The sequence below is a fragment of the Cuculus canorus genome, chromosome 1, assembly GCF_017976375.1.
Source record: "Cuculus canorus isolate bCucCan1 chromosome 1, bCucCan1.pri, whole genome shotgun sequence".
In the NCBI taxonomy this organism is placed as follows: Eukaryota; Metazoa; Chordata; class Aves; order Cuculiformes; family Cuculidae; genus Cuculus; species Cuculus canorus.
The window spans coordinates 45,879,382-45,897,065 of NC_071401.1; the positions used below are offsets into that span (position 1 = coordinate 45,879,382).

Below are 17,684 nucleotides of genomic sequence, written 5' to 3' on the forward strand. Positions count from 1 at the left end.
CAAAACCAAAGAGCCTGCACAGGGAAAGCTAAAGGGTTAGAGATGACTCAGTGTTTCACTGCATCATTATAAACAGGAAGAGGCTATTTCATAAATCACGGGTCACTTCCATAACCTGAAAGCCCATATGGGTACTAACAGGCCATTAGAGCAAGGCAGCACACGCAAGATTGTCGATGTTGTTAAGCAGAGCACAAGTGCTGGACACACTTAAATCCCACAGAAAGCTCTATACAGTCTGGTGTAGACTGGAAAATGTTTCCAGAAAGCAACAGCATATGCTGGTGCCATGAATATAGCCCCGTGTCTGCAGTAACCTTACCTTATGCTCCTGATCCTGTTCCTCTAATCTCTTAATCATTCTCATGGCATTTCTCTGCAACACCCTTCTTGCACCATGGACAGAGTTTTGGAAACTGATTCAAAAGGCTTGATCTCTGCAGAAGAGGAAGAGTGAATCCTACTCACGCATGTTCGATATTGCCTGTGTTTTGTGGTAGGGAAGGCCAGAGGTTACCTACTGTTTGTAGCCATGATGGAAGCTGCCTCTTCAATCTTTTGCTTGATTTGGTCACTAGTTTGCTTTATTTCTGCAAGCAGAGAGGAATCTTCCCAGCCATAGTAGATACTAAGGCCTCATCTAGATGATACTACGACATCATCAAGGTGTTCAAGACCAGGTTGGTTAGGGCTTTAAGCAACCTAAGCCAGCGGAAGGTGTCCCTGCCCATGGCAGAGGGGTTAGAACCGGATGATCTTTATGGTCCCTTCCGACCCAAACCATACCATGATTCTATGATCTGTGTTATACTTCTGAAAGAGTTCAGAATGAAGACTGCAAATACTCAGGTTTTTTTTAATTAAAGAACTTGAGAAAGAAATTAAGTTTTGAAAACTTAGATTCTGAGCGGTAAACAAATGGAAATCAAGGACAGAAATTCTGTTCAACCATTTTAGAACTACTTAGAAACGTAGAACTTACATATGTATCAGAACATGATAAATTTTCCATCGTTACTTACTGCTACCTTTTATTATTCCTAATAGAGTTCCAGTCAACAACACCCCAAATTGTTTACACTTGTGCATTTGTCCCCATGTGGAATTCCACTAGTTTTGGAAAAGTTAATGACTACCTACTAATTACATAAGTAACTGTCACTTTAACAGTTACTTTAAACTTTATGCCATTTGGATGTGAAATCAGATCTGTAAAATTTATTGTCTAGAGATGTTTAAAGATGAGGCAGAGCAGTACCCAATATTAGTAACACCAGCCTGTAGGCAGCATGGGTGAGATGTACGCCAGCTATGAGTTCTAACTGTGAGCCAGTCTGACCTCTGCTTCCTCTGTAGTCAACAGAAAGGAACAGAAATCTCAAGAGACAAATTAGTCTCCCTGTAACACAAGCATGAGAATTGAGCCCAGTGCTGCGAAATACTCACATAATTAACTGTCTAGTCATTACCTGTCGCACATAGTGGGAGTCCATGTGAGAATAATTATACATGAACAAATGATGTTTAGGATCAGACTCCTGCTAGCTTGCATTCTGTAAACTTAGGCTCCTAAATTAGAGTAAAAGGCATTGGAAAGATCATCTTTGGGACACATCCAGTCCTCTCTGCAGACTGTAAGGAAAGCCTGAGCATAGACTGGGCATCTGTTCCAATGCCTGAAATTAATTCCACCCCCTAGTAGCGTCTAAAGTTTCTGTCCCTAATAAGTGCCAGAACACTGACAACTTATTCAGAGAGTGATCTCTTTCAAATGCTTTGGTCCTCAACTGAAGTAGTTCCCAATCAATAGCAACATTATCTTAAAACTGTCTTCCTAAATTTAATCGTTTGGTTATTCTCATGTGGCAGAATAATGTCAAAGCAAATAAGGAGTGAGGAAAAGCTCAAATGAAAATCTTTGCTAAATACTTAATTTCTCATAATTATTAAGTAAAGATAAATGGAGGATTAGGAGATAAAGGAAACACTAAGACCATCATGCTCAATATTCTGCCTGCGACGTATTTAAACATTAAAGCAAGGCATGAACGGTCTTAGAGCCACCCTCTGCTGGTAGAGACCCACAAGTACAGCCGACGAGCAACTAGAGCAGCAGCATCTCCAGTTTCAAAGCTAGCAGGGATCCACACCTCTGATATGCATTTTGCAGCCTCGCGCAGTATTTGGCTACTCTTCAGAGGTGCCACCTGAGTGGCAGGGAGCTTTGGAGACAGAGGGACAGAGACCGTTTTTCTGCCCGCTGGCATCACAGGGTGCTGGGTTTTTGCAGGAGAGGAATGCTGCCACTCCCTCATTCCTGCATCTAGCCCAGCTTTAAACTTAAAGCCACAGTCCTAGGAGAGCCTGTGATGGGGAAGAAGGTAAGAAGAGAAAGATGTATGGCTGCTAATGTGATCCATTTTCCTCTTTGTTACTCTGTAAGCAAAACAACTGGGCTAGTAAACTACAAACCCTGCCTGAACATCAACTTTATAAACAAGCACATGCATTAATTTTATTAAACACAAAATGCAAATTTAATGTACCTGTTTTGAAAATCAGGGCTCCTGTCATAATTTTATTTCTTTAGAAACAACAGAAAGGCATTTTTCTGTCTTGGACTTGGAAATGTGAACATATTTAGTGGTGCCACAAATTGGCTATGAAAATGGATGAGTTAAAAATAATACTAGAAGAAGGTTCAATAGGTTACTTTTTATCTGCAGATGGCTCCCAATATTTTTATTAAAGTGCGAGTCAGCTACATTTATAAGTGCATTAAAATAGGAGGAACCCTATAGAGGTACTATTAAGTATTTGAATCTTCTCTTTACAACGTTGTCAACTAGTTTTCCAAGGGATAATAGTTTTTAGACAGAACACTGTAGGTGTAAGACTGTAAGAAGAGCTAAATTTGTTCAGCCTGCTGACAGGTTTTTGCACTATTGTATTTGAGTGATGACTGGTTGGTTTCCAGCAGTACCATGGTTCTTCATCTTCACTGGCTGTCTGCAAAATGACCCTTATGAATTTGAGGAATTGGAGGCAACTGGTTATTGAGATCTATTTATCATCACACATCACCAGTTTAGGAAATCAAAGGTGCTACTTTAAATTTTTAAAATACAGATGTTAAAAAAATAAGACACTTGGCACAGAAAGAACACTTCTCATTTAACTTTTAAGTGTCATTTCACCACCAACCCACCAAAGATTCAATGGGAACCGGATTATGCCTCAGAGAAAAAGATGCTGAAGCAGAGCAACATCAGCCAGACACACAAACAGATGACCTTCACTGCAAAATATGGTCCTGAAGGGTAAATGATTTGCCAGCTTAATGTACCAGGAGAGGACCCAGGTCTTCTGAAGTTTGATCTCAAGAACTCTTATGGTTTAATACTCAATTTAAACATTTATTGATAATACTACTGACTTAACTGCTGTGGATACATGCAACAAATATAAAGCATGAAAAAAATACCTACTAAAGAATGTCATTTATATTGTTACAAACAGGTTGTCCAGAGAAGCCATGGATACCCCATCCCTGAAGATGTTTAGGGCCAGGTTGGATGAGGCCTTCAGCAACGTGATTCAGTGGAATGTGTCCCAGCATGGGGTTGGAACTGGATGATCTTTAAGGTCCATTCCAAACCAAACCATTCCATGATTCTATGCCTTTGTATAAAACCAGTCGTATTTGTACAAAACTGAGAAATGTAACCGGCTGTAAGTTACACAGAAGATGTAGGGATAAGAAGATGATGACCAGGGGAGTAAACCCCCTCCCACAATAGAGGAGGATCAGGTTCGTGAACACCTGAGGAAAACCCAAACATTTATAAGTCTATGGGACCTGATGAGATGCATCTCAGAGTCCTGAGGGAACTGGCAGATGCGGTTGCCAAGCCACTCTCCATGATATTTGAAAAGTCATAGCAGTCAGGAGAAGCCCCTGGTGACTGGAAGAAGGGTAACATTGTACCTGTTTTTAAAAAGGGTAGAAAAGACAAACCTGGGAACTACCAACCTGTCAGCCTCACTTCTGTGCCAGAGGTCATGGACAGGGAGGTGATTAATGGCAGCCAGCATGGCTTCACCACGGGCAAGTGCTGTCTGACCAACTTGGTGGCTTTCTATGATAGGGTAACTACAGCAGTGGACACAGGAAAACCAATGAAAGTGATCTAGCTGGACTTCTGTAAAGCCTTTAACACGGTCCTCCACAACATCCCTCTCTAAATTGGAGAGATATGGATTTGATGGGTGGACTGTGTGGTGAACAAGAAACTGGTTGGATGGTTGTATTCAGAGAGTAGTGGTCAATGGCTCAATGTCCAGAAGGAGGTCTGTGATGAGGGTCCCTTAGAGATCCATACCAGGACCGGTGCTCATTAGTATCTTCATCAATGATACAGACAGTGAGAGTGCACCCTCAGCAAGATTGCAGATGACATCAAGCTGAGTGGTGCAGTTGGCACACCAGAAGGACGGGATGTCATCCAGGGGGACCTGGACAGGCTAGAGAAGTGAAAATCTCATGAGGTTCAACAAGGACAAGTGCAAGGGCCTACACCTGGGCTGGGGCAATCCCCGATTTCAGTACGTGATGGGGGTGATGTGATTGAGAGCAGCCCTGCAGGGAAGGACTTCAGGGTGCTGGTGGATGAGAAGCTCAATGTGAGCCAGCAATGTGCTCTCGCAGCTCAGGTCAGCTGTATCCTGGGCTGCATCAAAAGAAGTGTGATCATCAGGTCGAGGGAGGTGATTCTGCCTCTCTATTCCTCTCTTGTGAGACTTAATTCAGAGAACTGTGTCTAGTTCTGGAATCCTCTACATAAGGAGGATATGGAACTGTTGGAATGGGTCCAGAGAAGGGCTACAAGGATGATCAGAGGGCTGGAGCACCTTCCCTACGAGGATAGGCTGAAAGAGTTGGGCTTGTTCAGCCTAGAGAAGGCTCAGAGACCTTACAGCAACCTTCTAGTACCTGAAGGGGGCCTACAAGAAAGCTGGGGACGGACTATTTACAAAGGCTTCTAGTGATAGGACTAGGGACAATGGGTATAAACTGGAGAAGGGCAGATTTAGACAAGACATTAGGAAGAATTTCTTCACTATGAGAGTGGTGAGGCACTGGCACAGGTTGCAACCCAGGGAAGTTGTGGCTGCCCCATCCCTGGAGGTGTTAAAGGTCGGGTTGGATGGGGCCCTGTGCAGCCTGATGTGTCAAACTAGATGATATTTAAGGTCCCCTCCAACCCAAACTCTTCTGTGATTCTATGATTCCCTGGAGCTTACTGAGCTGAAACATGTACTGAAAAGGAAATGGGTCAAGCACCTTCTCTCCATCACAACCTGCTCAGTAGGACCCTTGAAAAAAAGTATAGAGCCACCAACACGTTGTGAGCTCATCAGAGCCTTCTCACTTAGCAAAGGATTTCAAAATCTTAATGCAAGATTATCATGACAGGGCTATGGAAGAACACTTGATCACAGTGTCACTAAAAAGGGATATAAAGTGCTTTGTCAAATTTAGCAGAGGTCACACACAAGACTCTACGAAGGTATTTCCTGGACCTCATCCACATTCATGTCTTCTTTGTTACCAACTATGAAAGGACCAGCAGCTTTTTTCCAGTGTCAGGCATGAAAAAACTTCAGATGATGGCATGCGAAGACACATCCTGGCCTCTTGTATCCCAACTGCATGCACTAAAGAGCAATATCAGAGCTGATTTTTTCAAACAAGAATGGAAACAAGCTTCATGAAGGGGGACATAAAAGCCATGGGAACAGAAAGGGAAGAGGCAGAAGACAGCCCCTCTTCAGATGGGTGTTCCCTCACCTCCATGAATTCATAGGGTGCTGCTGTTCAACCACTCAGGGCAGGGGGCGGGTGGAGAGGCGGCAGCTGGTCAGAGCCCTAGCACCAGCTCGGAGCTGTTTGGGATATGCCAATAGACAGGAAGGTAATGAGGGCTTTTTCCTCTAAGGTATCCTCTTCCTAGTGATGGGATGCAAAAGCTGGAAATTTGCAGCCACCACTATCACCACCTCCACACAGCTGAACAAATGGAGAATTATCCTAAGGCTTGTCACACACATCAGGACATAACTTGCTAATCAAAAACCAAGTGTGAGGTTCTACATGTGTGACAGGGAGATGGCACAGAAAAGGAAAAAACCCAAAGTGTGTAAAACCTGTATGCTGGCACAAAGCCTTCCTTAACACCTCCATTACCAAGTGCCATTTGTGGGCAGTACATGAGGAAAATGATGCCTTGTGTTCCCTGTAATGTCACTGACTGCTAAGCAGCAAATTTAGGGAAGACTGGGGTAGCCATCCTTCTGCACCCCACAGTGGTAAACATTACATGGAGGCTGTGCACATAAAGCACTACCACAGAACAGGGAAAAACCAAGTGTGTGTTTCCTCTGGGAGGAGCAAGACTGGAAATCGCCTGTTCCCAGGAGGCAGTTCCACCCATACCAGAGAGCACAAGTGCATTATCACAAAAAGGCAGGCATATGCCAAACCCTGAATCTTGCCTGCAGGATCTGTACCTAAATTTACTTTCAGATAAGGGAGAACTGACTGTAGTGGATGGCTGGGATATGTGAGATACTGTCAAACCCATGGGAATGGGGCTGCACTCAGAATAAGGGACAGCAATGTTACCCATTCTGGAGAGCTGCAACACTGCCGTGTTGACAGAAACTCATGAGAGACCTCCCAGAGCCAAGCACATCACATGCATCCATACTCATGACAAAGTTAAACCACAGCCAAACAACCTTCTCTAGGATGAGACTTTAAAACAGGCACAATTAGAAATTGTAACACAACCAGATGATTCACACAGACTGCATTTGTTGGGGACCAGACTGTCACGTTCAGCCTGTTCTCAGGAGAAAAAAAAAAGCTACTCCATCCCAGGAGTCTGTTGGCAACACAGAGCTCCTCTATTTTAATGTGATTCCTCTGGCTTACCAATTTATATCTTATAATTTTACACTATATCTTGTAATATGTTTACATGTAATATATAAATGTATTAAAAAGTTATACATTTATATACATATATTAATCTATTTGCAGGTATGTATTTATTAATACATTTACGCTATAAAAATATTTAGAATAGATATGAATATTTAGAAGTTGTAGATGTCCCATCTCCGGAGGTGTTCAAGACCAGGTTGAATGAAGCTTTGAGCAACCTGATCCAGTGGAAGGTGTCCCTGTCCACGGCAGGGGGAGGTTGAACTGGATGATCCTTAAGGTCCCTTCCAACCCAATCTACTCTATGAGTCAATATTTCTAAATTATTAATTTATAAATTAAATGTATTTATTTGTTTATAATTAAGAGTAGGCCAATTTGTTTATTTTTATTGGACTGGAGTGCCTATGAAAATAAACTCTTTCCTTCTTTGTTTCCAGGAGGTAGCACTGGGACAGCAGTGGCTCCAGTCACAACCTGCCCTGGAGATGAGGGGAGCTTTCAGTGGGCAGGAATTTGCAGGAGGCTAAATGGACCAGAGACAGGAGCCAGTATCGCATGCCCCTCGTCATCCCCAGTGAACTACAAGGCTCCTGGGCTGGGCAACACCCTCCTTCTGATTCACCAGGTTTGCATCTGTCTCTACTTCTCATTTGTTTTCCCAGAAAGGTTAACAGCAGCAACAATCTAACTCTCAGGGGACACAATTACTACTTTAGTTATTATTAGCTAAAGCAGAGCAAGTAGAGTGAAGCCACCACGCATCACTTCAAAACGACTAACACCAGATTATCCTCACTGAGGACAGTATTCACTGCTAATAGAACGGAGGCAGTGATTCATACTTGCATTGTAAGAGTCCGTGGTGGCAAAGCTGACTTCACTCATACCAGGAGCGCTGCAAAAACACTGACGTGGAAAACAGAGTAGTCTTTTCATCTGTCCTGTGTGAAATGTTTTAGTGCTCTTTTAGCAGATCTACTCTGCCATTAAAGATGTACAGGGGTAACATACAACTGCCTACGCATAAGAAACCACTTTCATTGTAAGATAACAAATCTGTACCCTCTATAACAGTGATAAAAGGCAGAATTTAGGGGTAAACTGCTCCACATCATACTCTAACTCTCCTCTCCCACTTGGATTTGTCGGAGTACATAGAGCAATCACCAGTGCTGCTTACAGACATTTGGCTTTCCACCACTGCCACTGCCTAGTCAGAAGCCTGCACGCAGCAAAACATTTGGCTGGGTCATGAGACCTAAAGCAGAAAAACAGTTAGCAAAAGCATTCATGCACACAAGGGACAAGCTGCTGCTCCTCCCACACAGAATCAACTTCGTCCTTAAATGGACACTTCAATGAGTCAGGAGGCTTCAGCAACAAGCCCAAGGACTTTTGACTTCTGCTGTGCACCTCGCCACCTATTTTTACTGCGACAGTGCAAGTGCTCTAAACCAGCTCGCTAACCTGATCCTGGTGTTAGAAAGCTGCACAACTACAAGCTTCCTCCACATTCACCAGGAGCCACAGAAAAGCATACACAGGGCAGAGAGCATGCATAGTGCGCTGATTAAAGCGCTGATAGCTCAGTGCCACTCCCATAGTTTTGTTGGCACAAGGGAATGATGCACTGTGGCACAGGAGGGCAAGGGGCAAGAGATAACCTTCTGTCTACCAGCAATGCCACCAAAGCTTGCATGACTGCATTTTCTGGGAGCTCAAAGCAGTGCAGTAAGGAAATATGCGTCCTGGGAATCCATGCCCCAAAAGTCTCTACTGGATACAAACCAACTCTGATATGGATGAATTTGGAACCTGAGGATAAAACAATGTCTCTTTCAGCAAGGTACCTTAAAAGAGTCAGCTTCACACCTCTATGCTGAGAAACCTCTCCTATATTCAACCCTGTCAGACTCGTTACATGCCAAACATATTCTTCTCGCCCTGAGAAACCCAGGGCTTGTGTGTACACAGAAAAGCAAGGTTCAGAGGAGATAGAGTCATACAGACCTGCAAGTAAAGTGATCATTCCTAGGGCGTCCTTTCTAAAGTCTTTGCAAGAATGGTATAACACTATCTCCTTCATGAACTTGTGCAACAGGAAAGTGAGGGCTGCCAAGAGCAGCCACTGAATTCACCAGGAGGAAGCAGATGGTGTAAACCTAACCAACACAGACCATGGCCAAGACATAAAGGTTAGCTGCTTATCAGCAGGCACTCAATTATATCCTTAGGACACTGCATGTAAATAACTTGACAGAATGGAGCAAGTGAAACCATGTGAGTGGAAACTTGGCCAGGAGCCTGAGATACTTACTGTTCTTCCCACTTTTCCAGGAAGAGGTATTTGTGGAGAAACTGAAAAAAACCCCAACCAAACCCAAAAATAGTGGAAAACAGCCAACAAGCACTAATGTACAGAAAAGCTGAAATTTTGGGTAAAAAGCAGTCCAAGGCAAGGAAGAGGATCAAACCCAGGGAATTCTGGCACCAGAGACACTATCAAATGATGCTCTCCCCCAGCTGAGTGCTTCTTCACAGTGTCTTACTTACCCAAAGGAAATGGTTTGTGTGCATTAAGGAATGCTCCAACTGCAGTACTATTGTTTAGGTACTCATACTGCCAAAGCCTATATTTTAACCTGAATCATATAGGAAGCAACGTACAATTAGCACCAATGCATCCATGTAGCTCTGGAGCCCACCAGCATGTATAATCAGGGATCCAGGTCAGTGATCCTGCTGCGTCTCCACTTTTTTGGGGAGCAGAAGCTAGTACCACACTTACGGATTTGTCAGCTTATGGACTACATCTGGCTCAGACGCAGTGATCAGCTGAATGACCACACAGTAAAAATAGGTTTTTCCATGCTTGGTGACACAAGTGAGGTCACACACACAGCGTAATCACAGTGGAATACCCGGACCTGCCTTTTCCGATACAGGGTTTTATCACGTTTTGTGCTGAAGAGGGCACTACACACACACACAATACATCTGAACCCGTCTAGCCCATGTTTCCTTGCTCCACATGGAAGTGCTCAGGAGCGTCCATCGCATATATTACAGCTAGACCACAGGAAACCAAGCAATTTATACTCAGCACTGAAGCCCATCTGAGTCGTGTTTGGTCCCACAGAAGGCTGTTTCTCTTCAGTGCAGTGCTGCAATTGGCCAGGACACTCTGCAGATTTAGGTGGACTAAGCACAGCTATTTTTAGACCAGAAATACTCTTTGATGAAGACTGAATCTGTCCGGGTGGTTCAGGATAGCTGCATATATGCTTTCCAGAGAAATGTCTGCCTACAACCCTACATTTTTCAGTGGTCATCTGAGGCCATCCACCTGCAGAGATCCATCCTTATGTAGGCAAGAAACACCTGCAGAGCATACTCCTAACGCTCCTCTGTTTCCCTAGTTTCCCCGCAGTGGTAGTGTGTGTTCCCAAAAGCATGTTTCTCACAACTGGAGTCTCTCATACTTGAGTCACCTGTAGTTTTCCCAAGGATCACAGCATCCTGACCAAGCACTTTACAGTTCCCTATTCCCACCCCCTTCTCCAGTAGGGGATAAAATAACTTCCTGTTTCAGTATTAGATGGGTTCTCATTTAAATTTAAGGGACTTAAAAGTTGTGGAGCAAACTTGAAGTGTTTTTTCTCTCCCGAGTTCCTTCAGAACCCTGTCCTTGTGAACCCAGAGACCCACAGCTGCGTGCACACTCTTTCCTGCTGTCTCTTTCAGTTGAAGAACATGCCCGTGCTACCTGAAGAGGTTCCTGACTGCTTAGAGCACTCTTCTGCTGAAAGATAGAAAAAAAAAGGTAACACTTTATAATTAGTCACAATTATTTTCAGACGCTTACAAGGTTTTTTGGCTATGCAGCAATAGCAAGTTCTTCCAGAACTGGTTTAACAGCTGCCTCCCCACAACTTCACCAGGAACACTTAAGAAAAGTCAGAAGCCTTCCAATCTTACCTGTGTTTTTTTCCAAGTTCCCCCTGTTTAAGAACAGAGCAATGTGATTTTCTGTATTAAGATACTTGGGAACATTAACATGATATAAAATTCCTTACCTATTCCACCTAACTGAATTCACTCACCTTTCAACCTGCAGCTCCACTCTTTTGAAATTAGGTCCATGGGAGATTAATTACAAATAAAAAACCTCCACAGCAGCTTCTTCAGCCTCCAGAATCTGAGCAGTAACTTTGATGTTAAAAGAGTTTACACCCTTCCCCCACAGGCTTTCAAGTGAGCAGTTGGGCAGTGACACTTACACTCTCCTCCCTTCTGCAAAGGGTCTGGAGACGACCACATTTTATAGTTCAGATAATTAATAAAATGCGATTTCAACTCAAAACTTACACACCAAGAGGAGCACAGATCCTATCAGTCACCGTTTCAGTGCACCTGAAAATCTTTTCATCCAGCTAATTTGCATACACTTAAGGACTGACAATTATTTTGAAGAACTTGGACAGCTCCAACATCCTGCTGGTTCTCTGTGTTGCTGTGCGAATATAGATGGTGACACTAGGACAGCAGAACACCAGATACCTTATGTTATCACAGAACATATTTGGACACTCAAACCTTGTAAATATATGTATTTCTCATGCAGACTGCACACTGGTTTTGATACACCACCCAGTGAAGGATCAATTTTGAGCATCCAACTCCTTGAAGTTTTCATTAAGAACCTGTCAGAATGAAAGCCGAGATACAAAGCCAGGTTTCTACACACAAACTTAGATAAAACAATTTCTTCCTTGAGCAAAGCATCACACGTTCCTACTTATTCTCATTTTCCATGTCCCTCCTGCAGGGTTATCCAATTGCTTCTCCTAGTCTTCAGGACACTGTGTGGTTGCTTACCTAAGTCCACGGTGAGGAAAATCGCTTCAATAACAAAGACAACCTATTGTTTCTGCAAGGCGGCATATCAGCACAGTAGTCCAAGTATGGACAAACGTATTGGCTTCATAGGCTCAGGACCTTACAGACACTTTCCTTCATGTATCCAAGAAATGCTAAAGGCAGGCTTTCTGTTATAGCATCGCCTTATGTCTTTTCATACGAAATGCTACAACAAAACTTAATTCTGCAATACGACTGTTAGCTTCTTGTCAGCCTTGGAGATAAGGCCTGTTGGGAGAGACTTGAACATCAGCTCTTTCAGGTGAGCAGAGTATCCAAGTTTGAGACAAGTTCATAACTCCAACAAGCTATGATTAGTCAGTATAATCCATACTCACTGACAATTACCAGGGCATCCCCAAACCAATGGAAATGAACCACACACAGAGAAAACTTTCACTTATCTCCTGCATCAGGTATTCAGTTGGGTAGTTTCTGAAGTGAACTCCTTTTTTCTATATTTCAAACAGCTATAGCAACTCTTAGCTGAGAGATTCGTGGCATCTACATGTAAAGAAGTATGGTACAAACAAAGAAATGAAATTGTCTGTAAAGCAAGGTGCATCCTGGTCTCCTCCCAGAGCAGCAGCACTGACACAAGGGGGAAAGAAGGAAGGGAATCAATGCAGGTGAAACCCATTGTTTCTAAACTAGCTTAAAAAACAAAGCACACTGCCATCAGGTCAGCAGACTGTCTTGGATGAAAATTCCACATGCGTTTTTCTGCCAGTTACACAAAAGACAAACCAGCCCCCATTACCCTACTGCAATACTCACCATCATTACTTGGCATTAGCTGCACAGACAGAAACACAGTCTTAAAGTCTACAGTAGGCAGCTGTTGTTACAAACCATTGTGCCACTGCCCATTTTTTCACCCGAAGCACACCTAATCTAAAGGCATCTGTGTACAGAAGGAACAGAAGTAGAGAAATAAAAGGGCCTGTACTTGTAATTTACAATTCTTGAGATGTGTGCAACTATTACTGAAAATTACAGCAGAGCACTACATTCCCTCCACTCCTTTTTCTCAGCAATGAATATGGCAAAACTGGACAAGCTGGGAGTGGGAGGGAAAGCATCTCCCGTCCCAGGACACCAGGCTTTTTACAGGAAGGCAAACAACTGGTTCAGATTCTTTAACTGGATGGAGTTGGATTTAAAGAGCAGGAGAATGGCGCACATTCACGTGGTATCAACACATCTTGAAAGGCTGAAAGGATTAGGTTAAGTAAGTGCATCACAGAACATCTCATGACACCATTCCTCCACCATTCAAGTGTATCCCTGGGGCAAAGACGCTAAATATGCGCAGTTACTGTGATGCAATATCCTCAAACGCATTGTACTTACCTCCAGGAGGAGCTAAAGTATGAAATAAGAACTTGTAACCCAATTTTTCCTGAGCTAAATCACTATTGGAGTTTAGCCAAGACTTCCAGCGAGCCTGCAAAACTCTCCACAACTCTGGCCAGTGGAATATCATCTTCAAGTAATAAAGCACTTTATTTCACAGGAATCAGCTGTAAACAGAAACAGTGTTATTTCACAAACCATGCAATAATTTGCGCTTCTTCCCTCACAGTTTTGAGCACAGATCTTCCACACATTATTTCAGAGAACTCTGGTCACATTAACCCTAACAGAGCTTTAATTCTCCCATTTAGTGAAAGGATAATTTCCCATATGATAAGTGGATTGTTTCCCATTCCCCGACACAAGCAGGGATTATGTTCAGTACAGGAAAGTCTACAACCCACTGCTCAAAATCTAGCCTACCTCCTAGAAGCCAGCCAGAGGGAATGCTGAACCTCAGGCAGCACGAAGTCAGCTGGCTAAGTCATGCCAACACCTGGCAGCGATCACAAACGAAAAACAGAGCAACAAGTTAACCTGGCTGCTCCCATACCACGCTGAGAGGCTTGATACCACTTCATCCATTCTCTCATCTTTTTCAAGGTTGATTTATGTCCCTATGTACCCACTGACAACAGCTGCCTTGAGGAGAGTGCAAAGCTTCTCCTGCTGGTCCCACTAAGCCCTGTGACAGCCAAACATTATCAGTGCAGTTTCCAAACATTGCACAAAAGCCACAATCCTTAGAAAAGCACCAAATCAGCAAGGGAGGCTGCCACCCAGGCTATGACAAAGGCACATGCCAGCTTTCTCCTTGCTGAGCCCCCCCATCCTACTAAGGCCAGGCTAAGCATACAGCCTGCTTTCTAAACGACAGTCTGGGCTTCCCCGCAGACAAGGGCCAAAGCCTGGGGGAGCCCCAGCCCCGAATAGGCCCCTCGACTTGGAGGGTGCGAGAAGCACAACCCCCAGGGCCAACACAGCCACCTGGCAGGGTAGTGTCCCTCTGATACTAAAAATACTGACAAAGAAGCTCTCTAAGACTCATTTGGGAGTTTTACCAGGTCTGGGCAACATAAGGGAGTGATCTCTGTCAATCACATATAGTGAGACAAGAGCTGGGGACAGAATATACTCCCTACTTACATGCACACGTATAATTATTTCCATAAGTCTTATTCTATTATTTTCCAAAGTCTAATTTATTATGAACTTCACAACAGTCAAATCTCTTGCTAACTTGGAGCTTTAGAGACAGCTCTCTGCCTTACCTTGCATTTGACACGGGGAAAGTCCACAAACAGGGGTGATTACAGAAAGAGACATCTGTTCAGCACAGATCATACTTCACACAAGACCTAGCAGTGTCTAGAAAGCACTATTTGAAAAAAACATGCTGTAAAACACACGTTATCAGAGGGACATTCTGTCTAACTTTCAAAAAACACAACTACTTTGATGAACTTCAGCTTAAATCAAAACATACCACTCTTTGTAACAGCAACTACTGCTTGTAACACCCCAAAACAGGCATCATCCCAGCCCCCAACACCCACCGCAACCTCGCCATCCCCTCCTCTCCAGGACTCCCTGAACCTCCCGCCTCCACTGGGATTTTCTCCCCCAGGCCCCCTCCTCTCCCCGCCCAACTCAAGGCCCGCTCCTGCGCGCAAAGAGACCCCAGAAACGCTTCCCCGGCCCTCGCACCCGCCACAGAGAGGCTCTTCCCTACCAAGAACCGGCAGGCACCGAGGAGCAAGCGGCCACCACGCGATGTCCTTCGAGACCCTCCACAACCCGCCGCGCCCCCTCGGCCGTTCCTCGGTCTCTCGCCCCCTCCCATGAGTTCTTTCCACTCCTTTTTACCAACGCTTAACTCCCACCCTCCTCCTTTTTCGACATCTAAGTCCGCTTCCCCGGCCTCCCCTCCAGAACTAAATGCACCCCCTCGCCACCAACATGGCGGCCACCGGCGACTCCTCCCTCCTCCCCGCTCCCCACAGCGCAGCGCGGGGCCTGCTGGGAGATCGAGTCCCCGCCTCGCCGCCACCGCGCGGGGCCTCGCTAAGAAAACTACAACCCCCAGAATCCCTCGCGGCAAGCCGGCTCCACCCAATGGGAAAGCGCCGCCGCTGCCGCTGGCCCCGCCCCGGCGGGCGAGAAGGGTGATGTCATTGCCCGGCGGGCGGCCGGGGGGCGCGGCGCCGCTCATTGTGCTGCGCCGGGGCCGCCTCCCGCCGCCCCGCTCCGGCCCCCGAGCTGTGGCCCCGCGGGCTGCCGTGCGCTGGGGGCGGCCCCGCAGCCCTCGCCGAGAGGGACTGCCTTGCAGGGAGCTCGGCTGCACCCATCCCGAGGAGGGGGCGAGCTGAGCGCCCATCGCGGGGGGAGGGAAGCTCCTGTATCCATCCCGAGGGTGGGGGGCAACCGAGCCGAGCACCCTTCCTGGGTGGAGGGGGCTCCTGCGTCTATCCGGAGGGAGGAGGGGAACTGAGTGCCCATCCCGAGGTGGTGCTCAGCACCCACCCCGAGGGGCTCTGTCCTGGCCCATCCCGCTGCGCTGCACGGGGAGCTCAGCGCCCGTCCGCACTGCATCCATCCCGGGGAGCTCCCCTGCCGCGGGTGGGCGGGTGAGCGGCCACCGCCGGCCCCTGGGCGACCGGGCTGCCTCGCACCCAGCCCCGCTGTCCCTAGCCTCATCCCACCGCCGGGCACCGGCTCCTGGCTCCCGCCTCGTTTTATGGTCGTGGAGAGGGAGGAAAAATCCCAAACCAGGTAAGTTCTGCGTTCCTTTTTTTTTTTTTTTGGTGTGTTTTCTCCTTTTATCTTCTCATCTCCCGATCGCATCCCCGCACGGCGCGTTCCCTACGCCTTTCCCTGTCATTGCTGAAAAAGAGGGGGGGAAATCACCCCAAACCCCTGAAATCAGCGAAATTCTGCGGCGATGCCTCTCCCTTCCCACCCTCCGGCCGCGCTGCGCGTCCCGCATCCTCCGGGAAACTCCGCAACTTCGGGATGCCTCGAATTCGCGCGGTCCTGAACCGAGGGGACCGCAGGGAAATTCCGTCCTATTTGTCCTTAGGTTGTGGAACAGCGGGAAAGAAGATGGATTTTTAATTGCTGTCGTTAACTGCTGCTGAGCGCCTGGGAGATTCCCGGGGAAAGAAAATAATAAATAGGATCTTTTAAAAAGTCCAATGAGCGAAGTCTGGTTTCGGATAGGGTTTGGCAGGCTGCTGTGCTACATGGCGTGGCTTCTGTGGTTTGACATCCCTATTCTTCCCCTCTTTCAGGGAAATGGAGGAGATTTGAGGCAAACTGGCTCTGCTTTCCGGCTGTGTGTGGTTGGTCCAGGTTTCTTTTCCAAGTCACATCATGTCTGTTTCTTAAAAAAACTGTCGCTTGCGCAGCCTGATGGTTTATTTCAGCTTCCAAACTATCATTCTGGTCTTTCCCTATTTTGTCATAAATACCGGGAATGTGTATTTTAAACTTTTTACTAACTTTATGGTCCACTAGAGCTTGATTTTAGCATGTTTTCAGTTGTTTCCCTCTTCCTTGCTGTTTGCGAGGCGCGGTTCAGAGCTTTACTTGAATAATGCTAAGATGATACTAGATTTATTTTTCCTCTAATCCGTGAAATCAGGAGGTTTTATCCCTTTCCTTACCTATATCATCACTGCAATTGCTTGTGGATCCCATACATCTGATTTTGCACTAATGGCAGTGAAATGTGTGCACCCAGAGGGGTCCCGCTTGCCTCAAATCTGTCAGCATCTTTTGGTGCCCTTTAAAATTAATCCACTCCAAAGCCTGGATTGGAGGCTGTCCTGAGAGAAGGAAGAGTCTGCAGCTGAGCTGATAGGTTGGGGTTATTTTCCCTTTCTCTCTGCTGTATATTTGCTTCTGCGCTTCTCTTGTGTAACTAGCACCGTGTTCCCTCTGGCAGGTTCTCCCTGGAATCACAACGCTGGGGGACTGGGTGATGTGAGGGCAGCGGGGGCAATGAAACTCCCTGTTTGGTTTAATCCTAGTGTTTGTAAACACCAAAGGGGTGGTTGGGGATGTCCGTGTGCAATGCTTCCCCTCTTCGAGTGGGACAAACGTGCTGCATCCACATCTCCTTCCTTTCCTTCCTTTCCTTCCTTTCCTTCCTTTCCTTCCTTTCCTTCCTTTCCTTCCTTTCCTTCCTTTCCTTCCTTTCCTTCCTTTCCTTCCTTTCCTTCCTTTCCTTCCTTTCCTTCCTTTCCTTCCTTTCCTTCCTTTCCTTCCTTTCCTTCCTTTCCTTCCTTTCCTTCCTTTCCTTCCTTTCCTTCCTTTCCTTCCTTTCCTTCCTTTCCTTCCTTTCCTTCCTTTCCTTCCTTTCCTTCCTTTCCTTCCTTTCCTTCCTTTCCTTCCT

The 17,684-nt window shown here is 45.8% G+C and overlaps 1 protein-coding gene and 2 long non-coding RNA genes across 4 annotated transcripts in view; 2 read left to right on the forward strand and 1 right to left on the reverse strand.

The window, feature by feature from the left end:
- The window catches only part of LOC128852292 (uncharacterized), a 25,670-nt gene extending 18,082 nt beyond the window's left edge, over window positions 1-7,588 (forward strand). Inside the window, exon 4 of the long non-coding RNA XR_008450040.1 lies at window positions 7,450-7,588. This is a non-coding gene — a long non-coding RNA (uncharacterized LOC128852292). The remainder of the gene's footprint in view (window positions 1-7,449) is intronic.
- LOC128852298 (uncharacterized) overlaps window positions 1-15,233 on the reverse strand; it is a 28,284-nt gene extending 13,051 nt beyond the window's left edge. Inside the window, exons 1-2 of one of the 2 annotated variants that reach the window (XR_008450045.1) lie at window positions 15,021-15,233; window positions 323-14,666 (exon numbers count right to left, since the gene is read on the reverse strand). This is a non-coding gene — a long non-coding RNA (uncharacterized LOC128852298). Of the gene's footprint in view, window positions 1-322; window positions 14,694-15,020 lie in introns of those variants that run through there. The other variant, XR_008450046.1, reaches the window with a different exon arrangement.
- Window positions 15,234-15,479: 246 nt separating this feature from the next.
- RAB30 (RAB30, member RAS oncogene family) overlaps window positions 15,480-17,684 on the forward strand; it is a 58,593-nt gene continuing 56,388 nt past the window's right edge. The window contains exon 1 of the mRNA XM_054079639.1: window positions 15,480-16,060. The gene's annotated coding sequence lies outside the window, so the exon portion shown is untranslated. The remainder of the gene's footprint in view (window positions 16,061-17,684) is intronic.